The 24,333-nt window shown below is 45.3% G+C and overlaps 1 protein-coding gene across 2 annotated transcripts in view; it reads right to left on the bottom strand.

Annotated features, from left to right (window-relative positions):
- The window catches only part of EXOC3L2 (exocyst complex component 3 like 2), a 78,226-nt gene that overhangs the window by 15,565 nt on the left and 38,328 nt on the right, over positions 1 to 24,333 (bottom strand). Inside the window, exon 1 of one of the 2 annotated variants that reach the window (XM_077286364.1) lies at positions 9,009 to 9,076. The exons of the other annotated variant lie outside the window; for it this stretch is intronic. The gene's annotated coding sequence lies outside the window, so the exon portion shown is untranslated. Of the gene's footprint in view, positions 1 to 9,008; positions 9,077 to 24,333 lie in introns of those variants that run through there. 2 annotated transcript variants of the gene reach the window in all.

Below are 24,333 nucleotides of genomic sequence, written 5' to 3'. Positions count from 1 at the left end.
AATCAGGGTACACAAAATACACTATTGTAACGCACAGCTCAGGCCCTATTTAACGGTATTTTTATCTCATACGGAAAAAACGGGGTGACAGGTTCCCTTTAACCCCTTCACCCCCAAGGGTGGTTTGCACGTTAATGACCAGGCCAATTTTTACAATTCTGACCACTGTCCCTTTATGAGGTTAAAACTCTGGAACGCTTCAACGGATCTTGGCGATTCTGACATTGTTTTCTCGTGACATATTGTACTTCATGATAGTGGTAAAATTTCTTCGATATAACTTACGTTTATTTGTTTAAAAAACGGATATTTGGCGAAAAATTTGAAAATTTCGCAATTTTCCAACTTTGAATTTTTATGCCCTGTGATATATGTGATGCAGTAACTCCTGTAACAGGTAGGGGGCGCTGCATGGTCTCCCCGGGATGTGCACGGAGTTGTATTGAGGCCGTGAGAATTGACCTGCAGTGATGTCAGGATCACGTGACCAGCCCATGTGATCCATTACTGTGGGTGTGGTTACAGGTACATAACGTGACCAGGGTGTGGGTCACATGTTCCTGTGTGGTTTCAGTGTTTGGACCTGAAGGGTCCAAGTGCAAAATCCCTGAGGGAGTTCCTGAGGGCTCGGTGTGTTCCTGTGTTGGAAGCCTGGGAGGAGGCTTCCTGGAAAGCACCTGCTGGCGTGGGAGGTCCTAGGAGGAGGACCGGATCCCGGAGCAGTGCACAGTGGAACTGGGGAAGCTACAATCCTTCAGTGGCTCTGGACTGACTAGTGTGTGCCGGCCAGGCAAGTTGGTGATCCCTGTAAGGCAGCTTACCCGGAGGTGTGGACTGGCAAGGAGTCAGCAGGTGGAGCCGGAGCTCCCGTCAGGTACCGTACAGGCCGGTAGTGCTTGTGAAGTTCTATGAACTGTGTGGTCTCCCTTGGGAACTGGTTAAGGGAGGACCAGCGTGTTTAGAGACGGCAACCCGGAGTCACATGTGCTGTCTGTGACTTGGGACGTTGGTGAAGTGTACGGCGTACGGACACCCTGGTAACTGGGCGAAGTGAGATGCCCAGCACGTTAGTGTCCGTGAGGCAAAGCCGTACACTGAAGTGTTTGAAGCTGCAAGTAAATGCACCAGTTGGTGCCTGTTGTGTTTCATGAGTTATACTATGAACTGTGCGTAACCCGGTTTATGAGGCTTAATAAACCGCATGGACTGCTTTGTTTTATAAACCCGTGCCCGTGTGCTTGAATATCGCGGCCAAGTGAGTGTCCCCCAACACTCTCAGTAAGAGAAACCTTACAGCCCTTAAATCACAGACATATGTCACGCAAAATACTTAATAAGTAACATTTCCCACATGTCTACTTTACATCAGCACAATTTTGGAACCAAATTTTTTTTTTTGTTATTGAGTTATAAGGGTTAAAAATTGACCAGCAATTTCTCAGTTTTACAACACCATTTTTTTTCAGGGACCACATCTCATTTGAAGTCATTTTGAGGGGTCTATATGACAGAAAATACCCAAGTGTGACACCATTCTAAAAACTGCACCCCTCAAGGTGCTCAAAACCACATTCAAGAAATTTATTAACCCTTCAGGTGTTTCACAGGAATTTTTGGAATGTTTGAAAAAAAGTTAAATGTTCATTTTTATTTACACAAAATTTATTTCAGCTCCAATTTGTTTTATTTTACCAAGGGTAACAGGAGAAAATGGACCCCAAAAGTTGTTGTACAATTTGTCCTGAGTACGCTAATACCCCATATGTGGGGGTAAACCACTGTTTGGGCGCATAGCAGAGCTCAGAAGGGAAGGAGCGCTATTTTACTTTTCAATGCAAAATTGACTGGAATTAAGATGGGATGCCATGTTGCGTTTGGAGAGCCCCTGATGTGCCTAAACATTAAAACCCCCCACAAGTGACACCATTTTGGAAATTAGACCCCCTAAGGAACTTATCTAGATGTGTTTTGAGAGCTTTGAACCCCCAAGTGTTTCACTACAGTTTATAACGCAGAGCCGTGAAAATAAAAAATCCTCTTTTTTTTCACAGAAATGAATTTTTAGCCCCCAGCTTTGTATTTTTACAAGGGTAACATAATAAATTGGACCCCAAAAGTTGTTGTCCAATTTGTCCTGAGTACGTTGATACCCCATATGTGGGGGGGAAGCACTGTTTGGGCGCATGACAGAGCTCGGAAGGGAAGGAGCGCCATTTGGAATGCAGACTTAAATGGATTGGTCTGCAGGCGTCACGTTGCATTTTCAGAGCCCCTGATGTACCCAAACAGTAGAAACCCCCCACAAGTGACCCCAAATTGGAAACTAGACCTCCCAAGGAACTTATCTAGATGTGTTGTGAGAACTTTGAACCCCCAAGTGTTTCACTACAGTTTACAACGCAGAGCCGTGAAAATAAAAAATCCTTTTTTTCCCACAAAACTTATTTTTTAGCCCCCAGTTTTGTATTTTCCCAAGGGTAACAGGAGAAATTGGACCCCAAAAGATGTTGTCCAATTTGTCCTGAGTACGCCGATACCCCATATGTTGGGGTAAACCCCTGTTTGGGTACACGGGAGAGCTCTGAAGGGAAGGAGCACTGTTTTACTTTTTCAACGCAGAATTGGCTGGAATTGAGATCGGATGCCATGTCCCGTTTGGAGAGCCCCTGATGTGCCTAAACAGTGGAAACCCCCCAATTATAACTGAAACCCTAATCCAAACACACCCCTTACCCTAATCCAAACGGTAACCCTAACCACACCCTTAACCCTGACACACCCCTAACCCTAATCCCAACCCTATTCCCAACCGTAAATGTAATCCAAACCCTAACCCTAACTGTAGCCCCAACCCTAACTGTAGCCTTAACCCTAGCCCTAACCCTAGCCCTAACCCTAGCAATAACCCTAGCCCTAGCCCTAACCCTAGCAATAACCCTAGCCCTAACCCTAGCAATAACCCTAGCCCTAACCCTAACAATAACCCTAGCCCTAAACCTAGCCCTAACCCTAACCCTAGCCCTAGCCCTAACCCTAACCCTAATGGGAAAATGGAAATAAATACATTTTTTTTATTTTTTTATTTTTCCCTAACTAAGGGGGTGATGAAGGGGGGTTTGATTTACTTTTATAGCGGGTTATTTAGCGGATTTTTATGATTGGCAGCCGTCACACACTGAAAGATGCTTTTTATTGCAAAAAATATTTTTTGCGTTACTACATTTTGAAAGCTATAATTTTTCCATATTTGAGTCCACAGAGTCATGTGAGGTCTTGTTTTTTGCGGGACGAGTTTACGTTTTTATTGGTAACATTTTCGGGCACATGACATTTTTTTATCGCTTTTTATTCCGATTTTTGTGAGGCAGAATGATCAAAAACCAGCTATTCATGAATTTCTTTTGGGGGAGGCGTTTATACCGTTCCGCATTTGGTAAAATTGATAAAGCAGTTTTATTCTTCGGGTCAGTACGATTACAGCGATACCTCATTTATATCATATTTTTTATGTTTTGGCGCTTTTATACAATAAAAGCTATTTTATAGAAAAAATAATTATTTTGGTATCGCTTTATTCTCAGGACTATAACTTTTTTATTTTTTTGATGATGATGCTGTATGGTGGCTTGTTTTTTGCGGGACAAGATGACGTTTTCAGCGGTACCATGGTTATTTATATCTGTCTTTTTGATCGCGTGTTATTCCACTTTTTGTTCGGCAGTATGGTAATAAAGCGTTGTTTTTTGCCTAGTTTTTTTTTTTTTTTTCTCACGGTGTTTACTGAAGGGGTTAACTAGTGGGACAGTTTTATAGGTTGGGTCGTTACGGATGCGGCGATACTAAATATGTGTACTTTTATTGTTTTTTTTTTAATTTAGATAAAGAAATGTATTTATGGGAATAATATATATATTTTTTTCTTTATTTAGGAATTTATTTTTTATTTATTTTTTTTACACATGTGGAAAAATTTTTTTTTACTTTTTTACTTTGTCCCAGGGGGGGACATTACAGATCGGTGATCTGACAGTGTGCACAGCACTCTGTCAGATCGGCGATCTGCTGTGCAGGGCTGCAGGCTTACCAGCGCCTGCTCTGAGCAGGCACTCGGTAAGCCACCTCCCTCCCTGCAGGACCCGGATGCCGCGGCCATCTTGGATCCGGGACCTGCGGCAAGGAGGGATGTAGGAGACCCTCGGAGCAACACGATCACATCGCGTTGCTGCGGGGGTCTCAGGGAAGCCCGCAGGGAGCCCCCTCCCTGCGCGATGCTTCCCTATACCGCCGGTACACCGCGATCATGTTTGATCGCGGTGTGCCGGGGGTTAATGTGCCGGGGGCGGTCCGTGACCGCTCCTGGCACATAGTGCCGGATGTCAGCTGCGATATGCAGCTGACACCCGGCCGCGATCGGCCGCGCTCCCCCCATGAGCGCGGCCGATCGCGTATGACGTACTATCCCGTCGGTGGTCATACGGGCCCACCCCACCTCGACGGGATAGTACGTCAGATGTCAGAAAGGGGTTAATGATTTAGAGACGATCTGCAAAGAGGAGTGGACCAAAATTCCTCCTGACATGTGCGCAAACCTCATCATCAACTACAAAAAAACATCTGACTGCTGTGCTTGCCAACAAGGGTTTTACCACCAAGTATTAAGTCTTGTTTGCCAGAGGGATCAAATACTTATTTCTCACTGCAAAATGCAAAGACATTTATATAATTTATACAATGTGATTTTCTGGATTTTATTTTTGATATTCTATCTCTCAATGTCAAAATTAACCTACCCTTAAAATTATAGACTGTTCATGTCTTTGTCAGTGGGCAAACTTACAAAATCAGCAAGGGATCAAATGCTTATTTCCTTCACTGTATATAATTATATACAGGAGATACCCAGGTTATACCAGCTGTACATCTATAATTATATACAGGAGATGCCCAGGTTATACCAGCTGTACATATATAATTATACACAGGAGATACCCAGGTTATACCAGCTGTACATATATAATTATACACAGGAGATACCCAGGTTATACCATCTGTACATATATAATTATATGCAGTAGATACCCAGGTTATACCAGCTGTACATATATAATTATATATAGGAGATACGCAGGTTATACCAGCTGTACATGTATAATTGTATACATGCGATGCCCAGGTTATACCTGGTGTACATATATAATTATAGTCAAGAGATGCCCAGGTTATACCATTTGTACATATATAATAATGTACAGTAGATGCCTAGGTTACACCAGCTGTACATATATAATTATATAGAGGAGATGCCCAGGTTATACCAGCTGTAAATATATAATTATATACTGGAGATGCCAGGTAATACCAGCTGTCCATATATAATTATATACAGGAGATGCCCAGGTTATACCAGCTGTACATATATAATTATATATAGGAGATACGCAGGTTATACCAGCTGTACATATATAATTATATACAGGAGATGCCCAGGTTATACCAGCTGTACATATATAATTATATACACAGGTTTTACCTGCTGTACATGTATAATTATATACAGGAGATACTCAGGTTATACCAGTTGTACATATATAATAATGTACAGTAGATGCACAGGTTACACCAGCTATACATATATATGTATATACAGGAGATGCCCAGGTTATACCAGCTGAACATATATAATTATATACAGGAGATACACAGGTTATACCAGCTGAACATATATAATTATATGCAGTGTTGGACTGGGGTGCTAAGGGCCCACAAGTAACATTTACTTTGAGGGGCCCATTTTCCACCTGCATACAAATATTACACTACACTTGTTCACACATTTACCTATATCCATATATATTAATAAACTGGTTAGTGCGGTTAATGAATGATGAGATGCTGTTTTTCCTGTACAGAGTGAATCAAGTGAATTATGCCAAGTACTGCCCATACAGTGGGGTTGGGGGCCCAGATCTGCACAAGCGCCAGTCTACCCTATGGGCCAGTCGGAGCATGATTATATGCAGGAGATACCCAGGTTATACCAGCTGAACATATATAATTATATACAGGAGATGCCCAGGATATACTAACTGTACATATGCCCTAACTAAGGTCACCAATGACCTCTTAACCGCCAAGAGCAAGCGACACTACTCTGTCCTCCTCCTCCTCGACCTGTCGGCTGCCTTTGACACAGTGGACCATTCCCTATTATTACAGACCCTCTCATCCCTTGGCATCACAGACTTGGCCCTATCCTGGATCTCATCATACCTAACAGACCGGACATTCAGCGTCTCCCACTCACACACCACCTCCTCACCTCGCCCCCTATCTGTCGGAGTCCCACAAGGTTCAGTCCTTGGGCCCCTGCTCTTCTCCATTTACACCTTTGGCCTGGGACAGCTCATAGAATCTCATGGCTTTCAGTATCACCTCTATGCTGATGACACACAGATCTACATCTCTGGACCAGATATCACCTCCCTACTAACCAGAATCCCTCAATGTCTGTCCACTATTTCATCCTTCTTCTCCGCTAGATTTCTGAAACTTAACATGGACAAAACAGAATTCATCATCTTTCCCCCATCTCACGTGACCCCCCCAACGAACCTATCCATTACAGTAAATGGCTGCCCACTCTCCCCAGTCCCACAAGCTCGCTGCCTCGGGGTAATCCTTGACGCTGATCTCTCCTTCAAACCACATATCCAAGCCCTTTCCACTTCCTGCCGACTTCAACTAAAAAATATTGCACGAATCCGTTCATTCCTCAACCAAGAATCTGCAAAAACCCTAGTCCATGCCCTCATCATCTCTCGCCTTGACTACTGCAACCTTCTGCTCTGTGGCCTCCCCTCAAACACTCTCGCACCCCTCCAATCTATTCTAAACTCTGCTGCCCGACTAATCCACCTGTCCCCCCGCTATTCTCCGGCCTCTCCCCTCTGTCAATCCCTTCACTGGCTCCCCATTGCCCAGAGACTCCAGTACAAAACCCTAACCATGACGTACAAAGCCATCCACAACCTGTCTCCTCCTTACATCTGCGACCTCATCTCCCGGTACTTTCCTACACGCAACCTCCGATCCTCACAAGATCTCCTTCTCTACTCCCCTCTTATCTCCTCTTCCCACAATCGCATACAAGATTTCTCTCGCGTATCACCCCTACTCTGGAACCCTCTACCACAACACATCAGACTCTCACCTACCACCGAAACCTTCAAAAAGAACCTGAAGACCCACCTCTTCCGACAAGCCTACAACCTGCAGTAACCACCGATCGACCAAACCGCTGCATGACCAGCTCTACCCTCACCTACTGTATTCTCACCCATCCCTTGTAGATTGTGAGCCTTCGCGGGCAGGGTCCTCTCTCCTACTGTACCAGTTATGACTTGTATTGTTCAAGATTATTGTACTTGTTATTATGTATACCCCTCCTCACTTGTAAAGCGCCATGGAATAAATGGCGCTATAACAATAAATAATAATAATAATAATAATAATAATAATAATAATAATAATAATAATATATAATTATATACAGAGGATGCCCAGGTTTTACCAGCTATACATATATAATTATACACAGTACTGTATATGGCCAGGTTATACCAGCATTCTTTATATATACAAGCGGATGTAATATTTCTACCATCTATAGTTTGTTATTGTTACTGTTTTCATTTACCTTCTTTTTTCATGTACGGCTTGTCACTTTCTTTATATCGGGGTATACATATATATATGTATATATTTACACTGCTGGAGGAGCAGCTGCTCTCTTTGGTCGTGTGCAGGTTGTTCCTTACCTTCTGCATTAACCATGTCCCACGTGGCTCGTCTTGTGATTGTGTTATACCTGCATTATTCCAACTCCTATCCTCTGTATTATACTATAATATATATATATATATATATATATGTATTTATACTGCTCATTATACCTTGTTATATCATTATACCATATATTACACCCTGTATGATACTGCTCATATATCCCTATTATACCATGTATTACACCCTGTATTATACTGCTCATTATATCCTATTATACCATTATACCATGTATTACACCCTGTATTATACTGCTCATTATACCCTATTATACCGTTATACCATGTATTACACCCTGTATCATACTGCTCATATATCCCTATTATACAATGTATTGCACCCTGTATTATACTGCTCATTATACCCTATTATACCATTATACCATGTATTACACCCTGTATTATACCCTATTATACCATGTATTACATCCTGTATTATACTGCTGATTATACCCTCTTATACCTTGTATTGCAGCCTACCTATATATTTATCATTCTCAGTATTGTACCCATTGTTATAATATGAATTGCCCCTGTAATATTCCCTGCGTTATACACTCTATTATTGTGACTTTTCGACTTTTCTACATCCTGCTCTTTATCGTAGCCTTTATTATACCCCGATTTATACCGCGTTTTATAACCTGTTGTGTACGTTATATTACACTTTGTATCATACCATTCTCTCTGGCCATATTTCCTGCGTATATCCTGCAGTTTACCATTTTATACCCTGTATTAGACTTTGCAGTTTGCTATTCTATATTTTACCATTGCTATTTTATTTTGCCGTATTCTCAGAATTTTAGGGTCCTTACACCCCTGCAGCGTCATTTATAACTTGTACCCGCGTAGCTGCCTGTGTGGAGCAGTTTTTGCAGGTTTTACGTCACCATTTCTGGAGATATTTATTGCTATGAGCTGCGGGTTATTTTCCATGCTCCCTTGTACTTGTGTGATGTTATGTCTCATGGCCTCTATTGTCATGTCTGTACAGCGCCTTCCCCACCTCGTCCTACAAGACAACACAAAGGTCTGGAGAACTATGAGGCCGAAACGCGTCACTGATGAAGCCAAGCCCGTCCGGCATCACACACAGAAGATGTCGGCAGAGCTGTCTGCAGACCCGTGTGTGCACCACCACAGCATACATGGACGCTCACTCACCCAGCTGACACCAGCCCGCCGACGTCCTGAGCTGATCCTACTGCATCTCTCCGCTGTTCCTGCGTGTGTTCAAGTGTGTGGGATATAAATGGAGACAGGAAATCTCCCTTCCCATCCCATCCCATTCCTGTCACCTCTTTCCCCTCCCAATCTACAGGAAACCTTGGCCAGTCTCAAGGAAATGCCAAGGTCTCTTGACCTGGTGGCCGCCATCTTTAAATACAACGTGGAGGAAATGAGAGGAATTTCAAGCCATGAAAAACACATTTAGAAATGAAAACACAGAAAGTGATTGTTTTCCGTTCCCGACCAGAATTCTGTGTACATCGGGCCCTCAGCCTCATATGTCTTATCTTACGTGTGCATCCTGGTGCCATCTGACCCCCGCTATGGTTTATTAGGGTCACTATGTGCCTGTCACCTCGGTGTCCTACAGAATGAGGAGAACGTGGGGATCAAGTTCTGATGAAGAGGGAACTGTATGGCCGCCTGACCCCCATCTACATCTACAGACAGTAATATGAAGAAAAGTATGTGCCCCCCCCACATCCACCTCCGGGGGCTTCTCTGTCCTCATCTACATCCATAGACATTAATATGAAGGAAAGTATGTGCCCCCCACATCCACCTCCGGGGGCTTCTCTATCCTCATCTACATCCATATACATTAATATGGAGAAAAGTATGTGCCCCCCACATCCACCTCCGGGGGCTTCTCTGTCACCATCTACATCCATAGACAGTAATACGGAGAAAGTATGTGCCCCCCACATCTACCTCCGGGGGCTTCTCTGTCCTCATCTACATCCATAGACATTAATATGCAGAAAGTATGTGCCCCCCACATCCACCTCCGGGGGCTTCTCTATCCCCATCTACATCTACAGACATTAATACGGAGAAAGTATGTGCCCCCCACATCTACCTCCGGGGGCTTCTCTGTCCTCATCTACATCCATAGACATTAATATGCAGAAAGTATGTGCCCCCCACATCCACCTCCGGGGGCTTCTCTGTCCTCATCTACATCCATAGACATTAATATGGAGAAAAGTATGTGCCCCCCACATCCCCCCTCCGGGGGCTTCTCTATCCTCATCTACATCCATAGACATTAATATGGAGAAAAGTATGTGCCCCCCACATCCACCTCTGGGGGCTTCTCTGTCCTCATCTACATCCATAGACATTAATATGGAGAAAGTATGTGCCCCCCACATCTACCTCCGGGGGCTTCTCTGTCCTCATCTACATCCATAGACATTAATATGGAGAAAGTATGTGCCCCCCACATCCACCTCCGGGGGCTTCTCTGTCCCCATCTACATCTACAGACAGTAATATGGAGAAAGTATGTGCCCCCCACATCCACCTCCGGGGGCTTCTCTGTCCCCATCTACATCTACAGACAGTAATATGGAGAAAAGTATGTGCCCCCCCCACATCCACCTCCGGGGGCTTCTCTGTCCTCATCTACATCCATAGACATTAATATGGAGAAAAGTATGTGCCCCCCACATCCCCCCTCCGGGGGCTTCTCTATCCTCATCTACATCCATAGACATTAATATGGAGAAAGTATGTGCCCCCCACATCCACCTCCGGGGGCTTCTCTGTTCTCATCTACATCCATAGACATTAATATGGAGAAAGTATGTGCCTCCCACATCCTCCTCCGGGAGCTTCTCTGTCACCATCTACATCCATAGACATTAATATGGAGAAAGTATGTGCCCCCCACATCCTCCTCCGGGAGCTTCTCTGTCACCATCTACATCCATAGACATTAATATGGAGACAGTATGTGCCCCCCACATCCACCTCCGGGGGCTTCTCTGTCCTCATCTACATCCATAGACATTAATGTGGAGAAAAGTATGTGCCCCCCCACATCCTCCTCCGGGGGCTTCTCTGTCACCATCTACATCACTAGACAGTAATATGTAGAAAGTATGTGCCCCCCACATCCACCTCCAGGGGCTTCTCTGTCCTCGTCTACACCCATAGACATTAATATGGAGGAAAGTATGTGCCTCCCACATCCACCTCCGGGGGCTTCTCTGTCCTCATCTACATCCATAGACATTAATATGGAGAAAGTATGTGCCCCCCACATCCACCTCCGGGGGCTTCTCTGTCCTCATCTACATCCATAGACATTAATATGGAGAAAGTATGTGCCCCCCACATCCACCTCCGGGGGCTTCTCTGTCCTCATCTACATCCATAGACATTAATATGGAGAAAGTATATACCCCCCACATCCACCTCCGGGGGCTTCTCTGTCCTCATCTACATCTATAGACATTAATATGGAGAAAAGTATGTGCCCCCTACATCCACCTCCGGGGGCTTCTCTATCCTCATCTACATCCATAGACATTAATATGGAGAAAGTATGTGCCCCCCACATCTACCTCCGGGGGCTTCTCTGTCCTCATCTACATCCATAGACATTAATATGGAGAAAGTATGTGCCCCCCACATCCACCTCCGGGGGCTTCTCTATCCTCATCTACATCCATAGACATTAATATGGAGAAAAGTATGTGCCCCCCACAACCACCTCCGGGGGCTTCTCTGTCCTCATCTAAATCCATAGACATTAATATGGAGAAAGTATGTGCCCCCCACATCCACCTCTGGGGGCTTCTCTATCCTCATCTACATCCATAGACATTAATATGGAGAAAAGTATGTGCCCCCCACAACCACCTCTGGGGGCTTCTCTGCCCTCATCTACATCCATAGACATTAATATGGAGAAAGTATGTGCCCCCCACATCCACCTCCAGGGGCTTCTCTGTCCTCATCTACATCCATAGACATTAATATGGAGAAAGTATGTGCCCCCCACATCCACCTCCAGGGGCTTCTCTATCCTCATCTACATCCATAGACATTAATATGGAGAAAAGTATGTGCCCCCCACATCCACCTCCGGGGGCTTCTCTGTCCTCATCTACATCCATAGACATTAATATGGAGAAAGTATGTGCCCCCCACATCTACCTCCGGGGGCTTCTCTGTCCTCATCTACATCCATAGACATTAATATGGAGAAAGTATGTGCCCCCCACATCCACCTCCGGGGGCTTCTCTGTTCTCATCTACATCCATATACATTAATATGGAGACAGTATGTGCCCCCCACATCCTCCTCTGGGAGCTTCTCTGTCACCATCTACATCACTAGACAGTAATATGGAGAAAAGTATGTACCCCCCACATCCACCTCCAGGGGCTTCTCTGTCCTCGTCTACACCCATAGACATTAATATGGAGAAAGTACACTCACCGGCCACTTTATTAGGTACACCTGTCCAACTTCTTGTTAACACTTAATTTCTAATCAGCCAATCACATGGCGGCAACTCAGTGCATTTAGGCATGTAGACATGGTCAAGACAATCTCCTGCAGTTCAAACCGAGCATCAGTATGGGGAAGAAAGGTGATTTGAGTGCCTTTGAACGTGGCATGGTTGTTGGTGCCAGAAGGGCTGGTCTGAGTATTTCAGAAACTGCTGATCTACTGGGATTTTCACGCACAACCATCTCTAGGGTTTACAGAGAATGGTCCGAAAAAGAAAAAAAATCCAGTGAGCGGCAGTTCTGTGGGCGGAAATGCCTTGTTGATGCCAGAGGTCAGAGGAGAATGGGCAGACTGGTTTGAGCTGATAGAAAGGCAACAGTGACTCAAATCGCCACCCGTTACAACCAAGGTAGGCCTAAGAGCATCTCTGAACGCACAGTGCGTCGAACTTTGAGGCAGATGGGCTACAGCAGCAGAAGACCACACCGGGTACCACTCCTTTCAGCTAAGAACAGGAAACTGAGGCTACAATTTGTACAAGCTCATCGAAATTGGACAGTAGAAGATTGGAAAAACGTTGCTTGGTCTGATGAGTCTCGATTTCTGCTGCGACATTCGGATGGTAGGGTCAGAATTTGGCGTAAACAACATGAAAGCATGGATCCATCCTGCCTTGTATGGAGCATCTTTGGGATGTGCAGCCGACAAATCTGCGGCAACTGTGTGATGCCATCATGTCAATATGGACCAAAATCTCTGAGGAATGCTTCCAGCACCTTGTTGAATCTATGCCACGAAGAATTGAGGCAGTTCTGAAGGCAAAAGGGGGTCCAACCCGTTACTAGCATGGTGTACCTAATAAAGTGGCCGGTGAGTGTATGTGCCTCCCACATCCACCTCTGGGGGCTTCTCTGTCCTCATCTACATCCATAGACATTAATATGGAGAAAGTATGTGCCCCCCACATCCACCTCCGGGGGCTTCTCTGTCCTCATCTACATCCATAGACATTAATATGGAGAAAGTATATGCCCCCCACATCCACCTCCGGGGGCTTCTCTGTCCTCATCTACATCCATAGACATTAATATGGAGAAAGTATGTGCCCCCCACATCCACCTCCGGGGGCTTCTCTGTCCTCATCTACATCCATAGACATTAATATGGAGAAAGTATGTGCCCCCCACATCCACCTCTGGGGGCTTCTCTATCCTCATCTACATCCATAGACATTAATATGGAGAAAAGTATGTGCCCCCCACAACCACTTCCGGGGGCTTCTCTGTCCTCATCTACATCCATAGACATTAATATGGAGAAAGTATGTGCCCCCCACATCCACCTCTGGGGGCTTCTCTATCCTCATCTACATCTATAGACATTAATATGGAGAAAAGTATGTGCCCCCCACAACCACCTCTGGGGGCTTCTCTGCCCTCATCTACATCCATAGACATTAATATGGAGAAAGTATGTGCCCCCCACATCCACCTCCAGGGGCTTCTCTGTCCTCATCTACATCCATAGAGATTAATATGGAGAAAGTATGTGCCCCCCACATCCACCTCCAGGGGCTTCTCTATCCTCATCTACATCCATAGACATTAATATGGAGAAAAGTATGTGCCCCCCCACATCCTCCTCCGGGGGCTTCTCTGTCCTCATCTACATCCATAGACATTGATATGGAGAAAAGTATGTGCCCCCCACATCCACCTCTGGGGGCTTCTCTATCCTCATCTACATCCATAGACATTAATATGGAGAAAAGTATGTGCCCCCCACAACCACTTCCGGGGGCTTCTCTGTCCTCATCTACATCCATAGACATTAATATGGAGAAAGTATGTGCCCCCCACATCCACCTCTGGGGGCTTCTCTATCCTCATCTACATCCATAGACATTAATATGGAGAAAAGTATGTGCCCCCCACAACCACCTCTGGGGGCTTCTCTGCCCTCATCTACATCCATAGACATTAATATGGAGAAAGTATGTGCCCCCCACATCCACCTCCAGGGGCTTCTCTGTCCTCATCTACATCCATAGAGATTAATATGGAGAAAGTATGTGCCCCCCACATCCACCTCCAGGGGCTTCTCTATCCTCATCTACATCCATAGACATTAATATGGAGAAAAGTATGTGCCCCCCCACATCCTCCTCCGGGGGCTTCTCTGTCCTCATCTACATCCATAGACATTGATATGGAGAAAAGTATGTGCCCCCCACATCCACCTCCGGGGGCTTCTCTGTCCTCATCTACATCCATAGACATTAATATGGAGAAAGTATGTGCCCCCCACATCTACCTCCGGGGGCTTCTCTGTCCTCATCTACATCCATAGACATTAATATGGAGAAAAGTATGTGCCCCCCACATCTACCTCCGGGGGCTTCTCTGTCCTCATCTACATCCATAGACATTAATATGGAGAAAAGTATGTGCCCCCCACATCCACCTCCGGGGGCTTCTCTGTCCTTATCTACATCCATAGACATTAATATGGAGAAAGTATGTGCCCCCCACATCCACCTCCAGGGGCTTCTCTGCCCTCATCTACATCCATAGACATTAATATGGAGAAAAGTATGTGCCCCCCCCCCCACATCCTCCTCCGGGGGCTTCTCTGTCCTCATCTACATCCATAGACATTAATATGGAGAAAGTATGTGCCCCCCACATCCACCTCTGGGGGCTTCTCTGTCCTCATCTACATCCATAGACATTGATATGGAGAAAAGTATGTGCCCCCCACATCCACCTCCGGGGGCTTCTCTGTCCTTATCTACATCCATAGACATTGATATGGAGAAAGTATATGCCCCCCACATCCACCTCCGGGGGCTTCTCTGTCCTCATCTACATCCATAGACATTAATATGGAGAAAAGTATGTGCCCCCCACATCCACCTCCGGGGGCTTCTCTGTCCTCATCTACATCCATAGACATTAATAATATCACTCACAGCTGGTGGGGGAAGATTCAGGAGGAAGAAATGTCATCGACGGACTTGTTACCCCAGTGGCTCCTATTACAGGAACGTGCTGAGATCAGTGATCTCTGCACAATCGGCTGACCTGTCAGATGTTAGTCATGGCAGACGCCATGTGTTATACACAGGGTTAATGGAGGAGGGGGGGGGGGGCAATGGGACTGAAGGAAACAATGGAATTCAATGATTATGACGTGGTGCCCACATACTTTTCTCCATATTGCATATATCATTAATATTGTATAATTTATTAAAAATACAGTACATTTAGGCAACTTTAATCACACTCAGTTATGGACAAAAATGTTGGATCCCTTGAGATTCTCCCAGGAAATTAAGTATTTATCACAATGACACATATTTTGTTATACACATTTATTTCCTTTGTGTATATTGAAACAACACAAAAAAAAACTGAGAAAAAAAGGCAAATGGGACATAATTTCACACAAAACTGCAAAATGGGCCTGCGAAAATTGCATGCACTTTCCAAAATTGTAGGTGAATATCTTTGTTTCAAGCATTTGATGCTCGTTCAAACTCGCCTGTGGCAAGTAACAGGTGTGGGTAATATGAAAATCACACCTGAAAAAAAGAAAAAAAAGGAGAGAAGTTGACTCAATCTTTGCATTGTGTGTCTGTGTGTGTCACACTAAGCTTCGAGCGTAAGCAATGGAAAAAACTGATGGTTTAATTCTGTGCTGCAGTAGGAAAAAGAATGACGGTTGCCAACTTAAATAGTAAGCCGTTTATCCGTCAACGTGTTTCGAAGCATATAGCTTCTTCACCTGGACAACCACAATCTGATTAGTGGTTGTGTATATACAACCCAAACCAGGTGAGCACAATTGCGCTATTTTCTGCCATATCTGTTTTCCCAGATAAGACTCACTTTTTGACATTTATCTCTTTTTAGTCTTCCTCTCTTGGACACTAAGCATGGAGAACAGAAAGAGAAGAGAACCAAAATTGTTGAAAAATTGTTGAAATCTACTATATAATTGTCTAAGGGTCACTTCCGTCTGTTTGTCTGTCTGTCATGGAAATCCCGCGTCGCTGATTGGTCGCGGCCCGAGGCCGCGACCAATCAGCGCAGCGACAGGCACAGTCCGGCTGCGAATTGGCCCCTCCCTCCTCCCCTGCAGTCAATGCCCCCTCCCTACTCCCCCCCAGTCAGTGCCCCCTCCCTACTTCTAATCAGTCAGCGCCCACATAGCGTTAACCGGACTGCCTTACACCACGGCATGACGCGGTGTAAGGCAGTCCGTCAATGCTGCCATTAACCCTCTGTGTGACCATCTTTTTACTATTGATGCTGCCTATGCAGCATCAATAGTAAAAACATATAATGTTAAAAATAATTAAAAAAATCATTATATACTCACCCTCCAACGGCCTCCGGATCCAACCCAGGCCTTTCCCGCTCCTCGCGCGCCACTCCGGTCCCCAGAATGCATTGCGGCAATGACCGGAGATGACGTAGCGGTCTCGCGAGACCGCTGCATCATTACGTGTTATTGCCGCTTGGGACCGGAGCGGCGCGCGAGGAGCGGGAAAGGCTTGGTCTGGATCAGAGGGCCGTCGGAGGGTGAGTATATAACTATTTTTTATTTTAATTATTTTTTTAACAGGGATATGGTGCCCACATTGCTATATACTGCGTGGGCAGTGTTATATACGGCATGGGCAGTGTTATATACTGTGTGTGCTGTTTTATATACTACGTCGGATGTGTAATATACTACGTGGACTGTGCAATATACTACGTGGCTTGTTGTGAATTCCGCTCTTGGGCTGCCTCCGGTGGTTGTAAGTGGCACTTTTGTGAGTTCTGCTCTTGGGCTCCCTCCGGTGGTTTTGAGTGGAACTGCTGCTCCTTGGATTTAGCAGTCAGCAGCTGCTTCCACTGATCGTCTTTCTGGCTCGGCTATTTATCCTGGCTCTATCCTTCAGCCTGGGCCAGTTGTCAATGGTTCCTGGTTGGATTCACATCTCTGCTTGGATTTCCCTGATATTCTGACCAGTTCAGCAAAGATAAGTCCTTGCTTGTTTTTTTGCTGTCCACATATTGTGGACTTAATCGTTCAGCTCTTTCTATGTTTTTTCTTGTCCAGCTTGTCAATATGGATTTATTCAGTTAAGCTGGAAGCTCTGGGAAGCAGATTTACCCTCCACACCTTTAGTCAGGTGTGGAGATTTTTGTAAACTTTGTGGTGGATTTTTCTAGTTTTTTTATACTGACCGCACAGTATTCTGTCCTGTTCTTTCTATCTAGCTAGACTGGCCTCCTTTGCTACATTCTGATTTCATTCTGCGTATGTCATTTCGCTCTCCACTCACAGTCAATATTTGTGGGGGGCTGCCTTTCCTTTGGGGATTTTCTCTGAGGCAAGATAGCTTTCCTGTTTCCATCTTTAGGGGTAGTTAGTCCTCCGGCTGTGACGAGGTGTCTAGGGAGTGACAGGAACATCCCACGGCTACTTCTAGTGTTGTGATAAGCTCAGGAACTGCGGTCAGTACAGGTACCACCTCCTCCAGAGCACGTCCCATGTTGCTCCTAAACCACCAGTTCATAACAGTGGCTGTGCAATATACTATGTGGCTGTGCTAAATACTACTTGGCTGTGCTATATACTACGTGGGCTGTGTAATATACTACGTGGCTGTGTAATATACTGCGTGGGCTGTGCTATATACTGCGTGGGCTGTGTTATATATTGCGTCGGCTCTGCAATATACTGCGTCAGCTGTGCAATATACTACGTGGCTGTGCTATATACTACGTGGGCTGTGCTATATACTACGTGGACTGTGCAATATGCTACGTGGCTGTGCAATATGCTATGTGGCTGTGCAATATACTACGTGGCTATGCAATATATTTCGTGGCTGTGCAATATACTACTTGGCTGTGCTATATACTACGTGGGACTACGTGGGCTGTGTTATATACTGCATGGGCTGTGCAATATACTACGTGGCTGTGCAATATACTACGTGGGCTGTGCAATATACTACGTGGGCTGTGCTACATACAATGTCGCTGTGCAATATACTACGTGGCTGTGCAATATACTACGTGGGCTGTGTTATACACTACGTGGGCTGTGTTATACACTAGGTGGGCTGTGTTATATACTGCGTGGGCTGTTATATACTACGTGAGCTGTGTTATATACTACGTGGCTGTGTTATATGCTATGTGGGCTGCTATATACTACGTGGCTGTGCTATATAATACGTGGCCGGACAAGAACAATCAGCAAAAGGCACACTCCGGCCGCGAATTGGCGCGGGATTTGAACCATGCTTTGCTAATTGGTCGCGCCCAGCCGGCCGAATCCTATGTATTCATTGTATTATTCTAAAATCTTCATAAATAAACTACATACATATTCTAGAATACCCAATGCGTTAGAATCGGGCCACCATCTAGTATATTAATAATCTCAAGGTTAAAGTCCATCTCCAGAGATCTTGATGTTCCTTTGTCCATGGTGTATAACATAATTAAGAAGTTTACAACCCATGGCACTGTGGCTAATCTCCCTGGATATGGACGGCAGTGAAAAATTGATGAAAGGTTGTAGCGCAGGATAGTCCGGATGGTGGAAAAGTGCTAAATAAATTCAAGCTGTCCTGCAGGCTCAGGAGGCATCAGTGTCAGTGCAAACTATCCGTCCACATGTGAATGATATGAGACGCTATAGCAGGAGATCCAGGAGGACCCCCCTGTTGACACATTGACATAAAAAACTAGGCTGCAGTTTGCCAAAAGGAACGTGAGTAAGCCAAAATCCTTCTGAGAAAGTGTCTTGTGGACAGATGAGACCAAGATAGAGCTTTCTGGTAAAGCATATCATTCTTCTGTTTACTGAAAATGGATGAAGCCTACAAAAAAAGAGAACACAGGACCTACAGACAGATATGGTGGAAGTTCAGAGATGTTTTGGGGATGTTTTGCTGCCTCTGGCACTGGGTGCCTTTTTTATGTGTAAGGCATCATGAAATCTGAAGATTACCAAAGGATTTTGGGTGGCAATGTAGTGTCAGAAAGCTGGGTTTGCATCCTAGGTCATGGGTCTTCCAGCAGAACAATGACCCCAAACATAGTTCAAGAAGCCACCAGAAATGGATGGAAACAAAGCGCCGGAGAGTTCTGAAGTGGCAGCAATGAGTCCGGATCTAAATCCCATTGATCACCTGTGGAGAGATCTTAAAATTGCTGTTGGGAGAAGACACCTTCATATATGAGAGATCTGAAAAAGTTTGTACAAGAAGAGTCATATAAAATTCCAGCTGAGAGGTGTAAGAAGCTTGTAGATGGTTATAGGAAGCAATTGATCACAGTTATTTATTCCAAACGGTGCAACCGAATATTAAATGGAGGGTGGCAACAATTTTGTCTGGACATTTTTGGGTTTTGTGTGACATTATGTCCAAATTGCCTTTTTTTTCTCTCTGTTTTTTTGTGTTGTTCCAATACACACAAAGGAAATAAACAAAACCTGTGTAATTGTGATGATTTACTGGTAGAAATACTTCATTTTATGGAAAAATTTCAAGGGTGACTACACTTTCCACCATTACTGTATGTCATGTTCTATGAAGGGAGGCAAATAAGAAATTAGTTGGCATATGACCCCGAATATGCAAATTTCATACTTTCACCAATGGGACGAAAGCTCAAATTGGCTAGCAGAGACGAATCCTAACTATGGCGGCACTGCACGCTTGCTGAAAGTTTGGTGCTCACTTTGATGGGAGGAAAATAATTTATCACTTAGCAGAGCTATTGTCTGGTACTGCCTCACTGTGGAGGTTGGCACCCTAGGAATAGCGCAAGTTGTGGCGCCCCCGCTCTAGGTAAACTTTCCCTCGAAACCCCTAAAACCCTATAGGAAATTCACCAATCAGCCGCCAATATAGCCTCCATCTTGGCTACAAACTCTGCCACTCCTCTATTTACCTGGCCTCCTGATGAATCTGTATCCTATGGGGGTGATGTGTTGAGGCCATGTCTTAGGATCACTTCTTAAAGGGAAGCAGATCTTTTTTCTCTCCCATCAGTAGCCATTTTTTGCAATTTATGCTTTTTACCAAACTTTGTGAATTAGGTTTCCCCATTTTAAGTAAATGTTTGCATCGTGTGCCCATTGTGACCGGATACACCACTAATTACACATGTATACATGTATGGACATTGATTTGCTGAGTGTAGGGCTCTTCCTGCATCGTCACCACTGGGTTTGGTTATGTCACCCGTTTTTTGTGTCACTTCGTCATTCTTTATGATATATTGGCTGCTGACAGGTAAATTTCCTGTAAGGTTTTAGGGATAGCGAGGGAAAGTTTACGTAGAGCGGGGGCGCTACAACTTATGCAGCTTCTAGGGTGCCAACCTCCGCGGCAAAACAGTACCAGACAATAGAGCGGCTTACTGATACATTCTTTTCCTCCCATCAAACCATTTATCCCTCAATAAGCTGCATATATCAGGGTGAATACCTCTTTTTTTAAAATATACCACCGTCATGTGTGTATATGTTGTTTGTTTTCCTTTTTAGTGCATCTCTAGTAACATTAGATACTACTGAGAACCTTACAATTTTTCCCCATATATATTTTTCATATGTTAAACTTTTTGCTGAACGCTTCCCTGCGCTGGAAAATTCCTTTCAGAGTTGTCATCAACCTCAGCGACAGACTCTCTCTACCCTGCTCAGATTTAGTCTCATGAACCAAGACAGGGTAAAAGTGTCCACAAGAAGGAAATGAGTGAAGAATGTGGTCACGAGTAGTGAAAAGCAAAGACCAAAAAATGTCAGCACTGTTTTGGGGCTTTTCTACAGTGTTGGTGCATTATCTGCTGCATTGTTACATCATCTGCAGCAGTGTTGCATTATGTGCAGTGTCGGTGCCTTATCTGCAGTGTTGGTGTTAGGGTTCGAGTTCCCGCCTCTGCACAGGGGGAATCTCGGTCCATCTCCGCTGCGGTCTCCCATTCTTCTCCTGCTGCAGTGGAGTCTGCTCAGCGGAGACATCGGTCCCAGCGTCTAGCTCAGTCCCACTCTGTACAAAGAGTTCCTGCTTCTGCCATTGAAGTCAGTGCTGGGCAGCGGCGAGCAGACGCTTCTGGGACTAAAGGTACCTTCACACTGAACAACTTAACAACGATAGCGATCCGTGACGTTGCAGCGTCCTGGATAGCGATATCGTTGTGTTTGACACGCAGCAGCGATCTGGATCCTGCTGTGATATCGCTGGTCGGAGCTAGAAGTCCAGAACTTTATTTGGTTGTCAGATCGGCGTGTATCGTCGTGTTTGACAGCAAAAGCAACGATGCCAGCAATGTTTTACAATGGTAACCAGGGTAAATATCGGGTTAGCACAGGGCCGCGCTTAGTAACCCGATGTTTACCCTGGTTACCATTGTAAAAGTAAAAAAAAAAAACACTACATACTCACCTTCTGATGTCTGTCACGTCCCCCGGCGTCCGCGCTGCTGCTCAGAGCTTCCTGCACTGAATGTGTCAGTGCCGGCCGTAAAGCAAAGCACAGCGGTGACGTCACCGCTGTGCTTTTGGGCCGGCGCTTACACAGTGCAGGGAAGCGGACGCCGGGGGACGCGACAGACACCGGAATGTAAGTATGTAGTGTTTGGTTTGTTTTACATTTTCACTGGTAACCAGGGTAAACATCAGGTTACTAAGCGCGGCCCTGCGCTTAGTAACCCGCTGTTTACCCTGGTTACCTGGGGACTTCGGCATCGTTGGTCGCTGGAGAGCTGTCGGTGTGACAACTCTCCAGCGACCACACAACGACGAAACAGCGACGCTGCAGCGATCGGCATCGTTGTCTATATCGCTGCAGCGTCGCTTAATGTGACGGTACCTTAAGTCCTGCTCTTCTCGTTCTGAGCATGCCCTGAGTAAGATCTCTCAGTGGAGATCGAGGGTCACATGGTCAGACACTGCAGCTAAGTCCATTGGTCCTTTCAGGAAGGTCCTGTAGGTGCTAGCACTAAGTCCTGCTTGGCACACACTGAGCATGCCCAGGGCAAGATCTCTCAGTGGAGATTTAGGGTCACATGCTCAGGTATGGCAGCCTCTCATTGGTCCTTCTAGGAAGGTCTTTTACTTGCTGCAGCTATATAAGGCTCGCATGGCCGCACGGCCATGCGCTAGTATTGCTTTCATTTATGTACTTTGCGCCAGAGTGGTCTTGTATGAGTGTGTTCAGGGACCCGGCTGAAATAAGCCCCTAGAATGCTGGCACCTCCAGCGAGGAGTTTCGTGTGCGTGCAAGACCCCTGACTGCTCTTGTTTAGACAGTTAACCTGTGCCTCTGTGGAGTCTAACAGGGCGCAGTGCTTTGAGTTCACGGCTGCTCTGTGAAGTAACAGAGATAGCTAACACTGCCATTAGTTCCGCTATTTGCTAGCAGCAGGTTCTCCTGCACGGTGGACCCCGGGCTGCGAACGCATCTATCCTAATAAAATATATACTTTCATTAGGTGCGTTCCGCTAGCCCTAACAGTTGGTGCGTTATCTGCAGTGTTATTTAATTATCTGCAGTGTTGGTGTGTTATCTGCAGTGTTATTTCATTATCTGCAGTGTTGGTGCGTTATCTGCAATGTTATTTCATTATCTGCAGTGTTGGTACGTTATCCGCAGTGTTGGTGCGTTATCTGCAGTGTTGGTGCGTTATCTGCAGTGTTATTTCATTATCTGCATTGTTGGTGTGTTATCTGCAGTGTTGGTGCGTTATCTGTAGTGTTATTTCATTAGTAGATGGTGGCCCGATTCTAACGCATCGGGTATTCTAGAATATGTATGTAGTTTATTTATGAAGTTTTCAGAATAATGCAATTTATACACAGGATTCGGCCGGCCGGGCGCGACCAATTAGCGAAGCGTTGTTCAAATTCCACGCCAATTCGCGGCCGGACTGCGCCTGTCGCTGATTGTTCGTGGCTGGCCAGGCGTGAACAATCAGTGAAGCCAGGGCCTGCTCCAGGTTTCTGAGGGCCCCGGGCGAAAGAGTCTCAGTGAGCCCCCCTCTTTAACACATACCACGATTCATGATACACAGATACAGCCGATAAATACAGCACAGCCAAGTAGCATATAACACAGCCCACGTAGCATATAGCACAGCCCACGTAGTATATAGCACAGCCCATGCAGTGTATAACACAGCCCACGTAGTGTATAACACAGCCCACGCAGTGTATAACACAGCCCACGTATATAACACAGCCCACGCAGTGTATAACACAGCCCATGTAGTATATAACACAGGCCACGTAGTATATAACACAGCCCACACAGAATATAACAGCCACGTAGTATATAGCACAGCGACATAGTATATTGCCCAGCCACGTATATTGCACAGCTACGCAGTATATAGCACAGCCCATGTAGTATATAACACAGCCACGTAGTATATAGCACAGCCCATGTAGTATATAGCACAGCTACATAGTATATAGCACAGCCACGTAGTATATTGCCCAGCCACGTATATTGCACAGCTACTTAGTATATAGCACAGTCCACGTAGTATATAACACTGTTGTGAATTCTGTTCTCGGGCTCCCTCCTGTGGTCGTGAATGGTACTTTGGTGAGTTCTGTCCTTGGACACCCTCTGGTGGCTTTGAGTGGAACTGCTGATCTTTGAGGTTGGCTTTCTCAGCTGCCCTCGTTTATTGCTTCTGCTCGCTTCCCTATTTAACTCTGCCCAGGTCGTTAGTTCATGCCAGCTGTCAATGTCTCAGTACTGGTTCAGATCTCTCTTGGATTTCTCAGATGACCTGTCTACTCCAGCAGAAGCTAAGTCCTTGCTAGTCATTTGCTGTTCATTGGTTTTTGAATATATTTTTCAGTACATGCTATGTTTCCAGTCCAGCTTGCTATTATGATATTTCCTTGCTAGCTGGAAGCTCTGGGGGTGCAGAGCTGCACCTCCACACCGTGAGTCGGTGTGGAGGTCTTTTTGCACACTCT

Source organism: Ranitomeya variabilis, chromosome 2 (assembly GCF_051348905.1).
Source record: "Ranitomeya variabilis isolate aRanVar5 chromosome 2, aRanVar5.hap1, whole genome shotgun sequence".
Taxonomy (NCBI): domain Eukaryota; kingdom Metazoa; phylum Chordata; class Amphibia; order Anura; family Dendrobatidae; genus Ranitomeya; species Ranitomeya variabilis.
This window is presented reverse-complemented; position numbering and strand designations above follow the sequence as displayed.